Genomic DNA, 8,752 nt, shown 5'->3' on the forward strand with positions numbered 1-8,752 from the left:
GGGGCAGTGTTCTCTGCGGGAGGCCCCCAAGGAGGCAGGGGCCCCGCGTCGCCAGGGCTAGCGGGGCCGCTGTCCTGGCTGAGAAGGCCCAGGTGCCCACGGCATGCCCGGAGTCCCGCCAGGGCTCAGGATGGCCCGGGGTGGGCGGCGGGACGGGAGCCCCTGCCACCACTGTGCCGCGGAGGGTCCCCATGGGGAAGGCACTTCATCATCCCTGAGCACTGAGCACCGCTGGCAGCTTGCTTCTTGGGGCTGCTCCCTGCCTCCCTCCCCGCGGTGGCCTGGGGCTGTGGTTTCCGTGAGTGACTTCTGTGTGCCACTCAGGGCTCTCAAGCATGTTCCGGGCCCTGAGCAAGCGCCGGCCTCCTGCGGGGAGCCTGGGCCAGGGCCACACATGACAGGGACTGCACGTGGGCCAGGGGAGGCAGCGAGGGGTCCAGGCATGTCCACCCCCTTCCTGCTCTGGGCCATCACCCCTGTAAACCTGCCCCGGGGCTGTTACCCACAGACATTTCGCCGCTCACTGGAGGGCTCACCGGGCACCCAACGCTGTGTGCCTTTATTTCCTTTACATTCTAATCCTATCAAGTGGGTTTTTGAAGCCCCAGTTTTAGAGTTTGGAGGCGTTGTGTGCTCTAGGCTGGAACCCTGCCCAGGAAAGGGCAGTGTGGCACCTGACAGAACTGGGGGGGTCTGTCTCCCTCCCAAACCCCATATCTTCCTGGCCCCAGCAGCCTGGCTTTGCAGGCCCTGATTCTCCTGAGACCCGGACCCAGGTGACCAGTTGACTGAGGGGTTCCTGGGACGTGGGGTTTTGACTGCCCACAAAGGAGAGTGGGGGCCGCCTGGGACATTGTCATCCACCTCCACTCCGCCCAGCCCCGTGCAGCCGGGATGTTAGAGTGGGGACAGTTGGGCTAGTCTAGGTTCCTGACAAAAGGAAAATATAGCCTTCTTTTTTTCCTCCTCCTTTCTCTGCCCCTTTGCTAATCAGCTTGGAAGAATCACGTGTTTTTCTTTTGTCATTTGTTTCCTTTTCTTATTTATTTATTTTGAAAGCAAGTGAGCAGGGGAGGGGCAGAGAGAGAGAATCCCAGCAGGCTCGAACTGTCAGCACAGAGCCCGGGGCTAGAACTCACGAACCATAAGATCATGACCTGACATGTCATGACATCAAGAGTCAGACGCTTAACTGACTGAGCCACCCAGGCGTTTTGTCATTTGCTTCTAAATGACACTCCATATTAAATGCCAATATTTGAAGTTTTGTCGAACCTGGCCTCGATTCCAAGATTGGGTTGGGAACCAGTAGGATTTCAGGGTTTTTGCATTTGCTCTCCTACGTTTCCCAGTCATGCCCTGTTGTCTTTTCTTCATGTGATAATTTAGCAGGTCTCTGCCAACTTCGGAATGATTCTGCCCAGGACATGCAGGTCATGGGGTCAGAGGTTAACAGCAGCAAAGCCTCAGTGGCTCTTTGCAGAGACAGTCCGAGATGGGAGCACCGGGCCCACAGGGGCCTTATCTGGGAGTGGGCCCCGGAGGCTGACAGGGAGCCCCAGGCCCCCCTGCGGCGCGCGCCTTCCCTGAGGATGGGATCCAGGGCTCTCCTGTTTCCACTCTGGCTCCTTACAGTATTTTCTAGCAATGACCCGCAAGTGCTAAGGTGTTGGCCAACAATGCTCACACCCCCCATTCTTCTTAGCCACGCTCCCCCAGCAGCTTTCTCTCTCCGTTTCTCCTTCAACTCTCGCCTCTGACAAAATAGCCTTTGTGATCCTAGATGCTTTCTCCTGAAGCTGATTCCTCTGACCTTCCAACTGGCCAAGGTGAATTGACTTCAGTTAATCAGTTAAAGAGATTATTTAGCTACAAGTAAACAGATGAAGATATTCTAGTTAATTAATGAGAAAGAAGTTAAAAGTTGAAAGGAATCTTCTTGACGTTTCATTTTTTTTACTGAGTGGGTGGAATCTGTTTTCCCCTCTCTAGGCACTGATACCGGCCACTGAGCAATGGCTGGGGGCGAGGTCTGGGCACCTACTATGTCACCGTGCTCCCAGGTGCTCCCGAGGCACCCCGAAGTCTGAGCACTGCTGCCCTGACCTGGTCACTTCCTCAGGGACCATTTGCAGTTCCCTAATTAAGTATCAATCTCTTTGCCTTTCAGCTTTTTTTTTTTTTTTAAGATTTCACTTTATTTATTTATTTTAAATGTGAGCAGGAGAGGAGCAAAGAGAGAGAGAGAAAGAGAGGGAGAGAGACTGCAGTCTTCAGATCACAACCTGAGCTGAAATCAAGCATCGGATGCTTAACTGACTGAGCCACCCAGGCGCTCCTGCCTTTCAGTTTTAATTTTTTTTTAAATGTTTTTTATTTATTTTTGAGAGACAGAGACAGTGCGAGCAGGGGAGGGTCAGAGAGAGAGGGAGGCACAGAATGTGAAGCAGGCTCCAGGATCTGAGCTAGCGGTCAGCACAGAGCCGATGTGGGGCTTGAACCCACGAACCGTGAGATCATGACCCGAGCCGAAGCTGGACGCCCAACAGACTGAACCACCCAGGTGCCCCCCTGCCTTTCAGTTTTAAAATGACCTAATTTTAGGTACCTATTGTTAGACGTTTCTACAAGACTGAGTTGTTAGCCTCTCAAACTGGGATTCTCCTTAACTGAATTCCATGCCGTGCCTCCAAACCTGTCTCTCTCTTCTGCTGTTTCAGGTACATGAGCTCACTACCCACTGCTGACCTCTGACCCCTCCAGTCTAGAGACCCTAGAGTCACCTTTTCCCTGTCCCCATCCCCACTTCCTCCTTTCTGTGCTTACTGGCCTGGCCATCATGCCTCAGTCTCCTTCCTAGGTCAATGGCAAGTCTTCTAGATGATTTGAGTATCTTTAGTCTTTACCATCTGGCCTCCGGCTTGTCCACGTTATCCCCAGACATTACCTCCCCTGACCCTCTGACCCCTCCGTGTTTTCAGTTTTCCAGGGTTGGCCCAGCTGGCTTCCAGACTCTGACCCTGTGCTCTGGCCACATCACAAGCTCTCCTGGCTCCTGGTTTTGCTTATGCTTTTCCCTTAACATGGCTGTTCCAGTAATGGGAATTCAACCTGAAGCCAGGAGCCGACTCCCCTGTGAGGCCTTCTTTGCTTCTCTTAAACGCATCGTCCAGTCCTCTCTGCCAGTCAGCCCTTTCTCTGCTCCTCTCTGCTTCCCTCTGCCGTGTGTTACTGTCTGTCTCTCTAAGGCATGGGACTGTAAGCTCCCAGAGGGCGAGGGCTGTGCTAACTGGCCCGTGCGGCTGTCTATCGACTGCACACTTACCGCAGGCACCGAGGCCTGGCAATGGCGTCCGTATCTATGCTGCCACAGGCCAGAGTCCTTGCTCTCCCCCTTAAAGGGTTTTGGGAGTTTCCCTAGAAACTGCCACTTCAAAGCCATTCAGAAAAAAAATTAGAGCTAAATCAGGCCACATTGTTTACTTGTTAAGAAGATGCTTTGGTGTTCCTTCCTGCACCTGTGAGGAGCTCTAGTTTGACCTTGACAGTTCTCTGTCAAGCAATGGAGCTGGTAAAAGCAGGGCCATGGGGGTGTGTGAGGGTGTCCAGGCAGGCAAGAGAAGTTGGGGCTGACCTCCAGGCAGGGCCAGCCTGGGAAAAAGGAGTGCCACGTCCTGCCTGGATTGCCCACACAGGCATCCACTTGTTGTCCGCCCGGAGGAATTGTTTGTAATTCCTCCACCTGGAGGGCACACCTTTTTTTTTGATTCGCAGAAAGGCTTTGCCTTGGCTTCGGCCCTCCCTAAGTGACCACATTTTCTTTTTGCTCCTAAAATCTCAGCAGTGGGGCGCCCTGGGCTGCCTCCAGTGTGGGAATCTTGCCCTTGATCCTTGCCTCTGGGCGTCTGCATTTTCACAATGGCCTTTTGTGGTGGGCTGGTCCTTGCCTCCTTCAAATGACCTTGGGTAACACTGTCCTGCACCCTCGCTGGCTGCCAGGGAAGAGGCATGACCGCTGTGAGTCCAGGGCCTTGAAGCCATTTTAGACTCAGGCAGGAAAAATAAACAGATGGGCCGCCCTTGAGTTCTTGCTCTCATTACTCACCCGTCACTGGTGGTCAGCGCATGAAGTGTTTAGGACTTGGATTTGCAATTTGTCAACCGATTAAACAATAGGGCTTTATGGAGCACTTCCCACGGGCCCCGTCTTGAAGGCCTGTTTTACAGAGGGAAAAACTGAGTGACAACATAGACGTTGCAGTCAGGCCAGAACCGAATGCAACCTGGGCCTCCGCATAGCACGTTTTGTGTTGACTCCTGGGGCCGTGTTGCTTCCCCCGACACAAAGGACAACAGTCCCCTGTGGTCAGTGGGTTTTTACTCCTTCCTTTTCTTACCTTTTCGATTCTAACTGACCCCAGGGCTTGCCTGGCCTCCTGCGTGTCGTACAAACACGGAACTCCAGGGCGAGCAGGCCCGACGTGAGACACCGGAAAGACAGAACAGCATGATGGATGGGCCTTCTGGGGGACAGGGTGCTGTCCTTTTCCCAGCCATTATTTAGCAGTCAGGAGGCATGTGTCCTGACGTATGGGCTGCAGTCGGGGAGGGGGCCTGGACAAACCGCCTTCATTCACTGGGCTGTGCGGCCAGCTCCCTCACGGGCGTCACATGGGGCCCCGTGCAAAGAGCAGGGGGTGCCCGCCAGGGAGGCCCGACCAGGGGCTTTCTTCCCGGCAGCGCTGTTCCCTGCGCTTGCCAAGTCCCACGAGTCAGCAAACTGGAGAAGCAGTTTTCAAAGCGAGGCCTTTGCCCTCCTTGGCAGGCTCCTCAAAGCCTGCCTCGCTCTCGCTGCGCCTGGGAGATCCTGTAAAAGGCTCTTTTTGTTCACGCTCCTCAATGGGGACATCCTCAGGGAGCCGTTCGAGAGGCACAGTGTGAGCTGGAGGACACTCGAGGCAGGGCCACGTGGGTGGGCAGCAGGAGGGAGCCGGCCAGCGGGACTCCGGGAGGGGGGCCTGAAGGTGGCTGCAAAACGTGGAAAGAGTTCCTAGGAAGAGCCTTCCAGAATTGAGAACCATGGTGGCCTGGTAGATGGCTTTCAGAGTCTGGAGGCAAAGGGCGCTTGTCCTTGTTTTATTTTTATTTTTATTTTTGTAGCTGCACTGCAGTATTTGGTATACAGACAACACTGCGATCTGTGGCGATGGGTCCTTAGGCGCAGACGCAAGGAGAGATTGCCTTGGAATTTAGTGACTTCAAGACATAGTTAAGGAAAAATTATCTCCAGGCCTCAACTGACCATTTTTCACAGAAAGGTGGGTTTGTCATCAGCTCTGAGGCTCATGTGAGCATGATTAATACTGGAGTCCAGCTTGGAAATGATGGGTGATGGCCCAGAAATCACTGTCAAACACAAATGCTGTTTCTGCTTATAGAAACACAGAATTCTGGGACCGTGAGGCAATCGCACAGGTCCGCCCCACTCCGCGTCTCTAGCAAACATTTTTACTTGAAATCTTTTTATAGAAAGTGTGGTAGCCCTCTCCTTTAGTTTATATTCTCCTTTTAAGATGTCTTGACATAGCCTATTTATTTATAAAAATTGATTACACAATATTGAACTAGCTGAAGGTTTGTATGTTTTTATAAAGCATAAGGAATGAATTTCATTTGGACTTGATAAAAGGTGAATTAACAGAAGGGTGCCTGGGGGCTCAGTTGGTTAAGCGTCTAACTCTTGATTTCATTACAGGTCATGCATGATCTCATAGTTCTGTGAGTTTGAGCCCCACATCAGGCTGTCAGCACAGAGCCTGCTTGGGATTCCGTCTCCTTCTTTCTCTGCCCTTCCCCTGTGTTTTCTCTCTCTCTCAAAAATAAATACATAAACTTAAAAAGGTGAATTAACAGACTATTTCCCAAGTTCTGTAAGAATTTGAAAAAGAGGGGGACCTGGGTGGCTCAGTCGGTTGAGCGTCCGACTTCGGCCCAAGGCATGATCTCACGGTTCGTGGGTTGGAGCCCTGCGTCAGGCTTCGTGCTGACAGCTCAGAGCCTGGAGTCTGCTTCCAATTCTATGTGTCCCTCTCTCTCTGCCCCTCCCCTGTTCATGATCTGTCTCTCTCTTTCTCTCAAAAATAAATAAATGTTAAACAAAATTAACAAACAAACAAACAACAACAACAACAACACAAAGAATGTTGAGAAAGACTGAGGCACCTGGATGGCTCAGTCAGTTAAGCATTTGACTCTTGATTTCGGCTCCAGTTGTGATCTCATGGGTTATGAATTCAAGCCCCGTATTGGACTCTGCACTGAGAGCGTGGAGCCAGCTTGGGATTCTCTCTCTCCCTCTCTCTCAAAATAAATAAACATTAAAAAAATATTGAAGGAGAAATGATGATTTTCCTCCTGAACAATTCTTGGTAGCTGTCCTCCCCACCCCCACCCCCCAAATTAACAAACCAAACTAAATAAAATGAGAACAAAAGAGCTCTCTGGTACTGTGTTCAGTCCCGTTTGTACAAAGTTCATACCTGGCTTTATGACCCGACACTTTCCCCATTGTGTAAATGGATTTGGGCATTATCTTTTGAACATGCCATTTCCAAGGAAGATGCAAACTGGTTTGCTTTTGCAGCACATTTACAGAGCAGACTATTGAACTGGTTCACAAGCAAAACAGAGGCCCTGGAAAGTCGATATACCTTCCTTCCTGAGGCAGATATTTCAGGATTGGGGAAGCAGGGTTTCCTGTGTTCTCACAAGGGGTGGAGATAAAGAAACCCAGGGCAGTTTCAGAAAGAATCGAGCCTGGACGAGCATGAGGCAATTCTTTTGTGCACAGGGCCCACTCTTCAAGGAGAGGTAGGCACGGCCAGAGACCGAGTGCGGACAGGACATGACGTGATGTGGGTAGGGTTTGTAGCTGAGAGGGTTCTTGAAGCCTGTGGTGTCAAGGAGCAGGTTTGCAGGACGCCCTGGGAAGTTGAGCACCCCTGCCCCCCCTCCCTAGCCGACCCCCAAGGTGTCAGCCTTTGATGGTGCGCTCAGCTGTGTCTTGCCTTCTGGGAAGGCTTATTTAGTCTCCACTATTTTCTTTTTAATATGCTTGACAAAAGGCAAACAGAGAAGTAGACAAAGTTTGCTTTTCGTGCATTTCCCCCTCCTCCATCCAGTTTCCCTTTTTGTGATTTCCCCACCCTCTTCCTTGTCTTACAGCCTTGAAGCCCCTACTACATAAATAAAAGTAATTTGAACATTTAAGTCATCTAGAGATACTGGTGTCTGATAACTGTGGCGTCTTCTAGATATTTATTGCATTGAAAGAAGTCCCTAAAGAGAAAAAACCCAGCAACTACCAAATGTAAAATAATAATAATAATAATAATAATAATAAAGCCTTAAGGAAGGGAAGATTCAATAACATAACAAAATATCATGTTTATTGGGTGGGTAGGAGTAGGGGAAGTGAAAAAGATAAGGGAGCAAAGGTGAGATCATTCTTCATTGGGAGATAATAGATACTATTTAACTTTTGAAGCACATTGAGAAATAGAAATTTAAGCATCTTATTTAAAATGGAAAAGGTAATCACTACTAGAATTCAGACTATATGGTAAAAGCAAACCAAGAAAATAAAAGTGAAAAAATATTTAAGATGATAGCATTAGGACAAATGTATTATAATAATAATAAATATAAATGAGATCGACTCATTTATTAAAAGAAACTTATAGAATGGGGGAAAAAAAGCAAAACAAAACAAAACCCTAAACACAACCATGTACTGTCTTAAAAAATATATATACACCTAAAACAAAATGACTCAGAATCAGAGATAGTGCTTAAAGTCCCAGAAATATCTCTCTAATGGTGGAATTCCAGGCACTGTGGCATTTGGGAGGGGAAGATATTTTTGGACTAAGCTTTCCTAGCCTCTAAAATCAGACCATGTGGTTGCCAGCTCATGAGACCAGCCCTGTGTGCATCAGTGTTTATTCTAGATTTCAGAGCCTCCAAAGGGCAGGGGCTATGCCTGCTTTAATTCCAGGCATTTCAGAGAAGGACCATGTGAGGACATACTTTTGGATATTGAAGAGACAAAGAAGTGGTGGGTAGGAAACACTTCTCTATGCAGTCCATTAAAGTAGTGTCTTTGGCGAAGTCTCTCAGGAAGTAACTATTTTGGACCTTGAATGAGCTATTTGATATCTACAAGCATTTGTATTTAACGGGTCAGGGCTTGATTTATCAGGGTTTCCCTATGTGCCATGATTTCTGAGAGGTCCCGTTAGACAGACGTGGGCTAGAATACCAACTCTTCCACTTACCTACTGTAAGAACTTGGAAAATTACATAAACTCTCTGCCCCTGAGTTATCTCATCTGTACACTGCGGTCATTCATTCATGCCATAATTATTTGTTGAAAACTTACTCTATTCTGGATGCTGTGGATACAACATCTCTGCTTTCATGGAACATGTAATGGACTAAGATCAAAATAAACAATAGCAATTTATCAGATAAATTCATACTGTGTCAGGTGAGATAAACAATATGAAGAAAAGCCAGGCAGAGTGATGGAAGAGAGGGGTGGTGGTGCTGCGTGTGTGCCCCCCAAGGCTGCTATTTTAGACAGCGTGTCCAAGGACAGTGTACCTGAGGACTGGCCTTTGATACCTGAATGAAAAAGGGGGCGGTGCAAAGACTCTAACATAGGAGCAAAATAGCTGGAGGGGGCTGAGC

This window comes from Suricata suricatta, chromosome 4 (assembly GCF_006229205.1).
Source record: "Suricata suricatta isolate VVHF042 chromosome 4, meerkat_22Aug2017_6uvM2_HiC, whole genome shotgun sequence".
In the NCBI taxonomy this organism is placed as follows: domain Eukaryota; kingdom Metazoa; phylum Chordata; class Mammalia; order Carnivora; family Herpestidae; genus Suricata; species Suricata suricatta.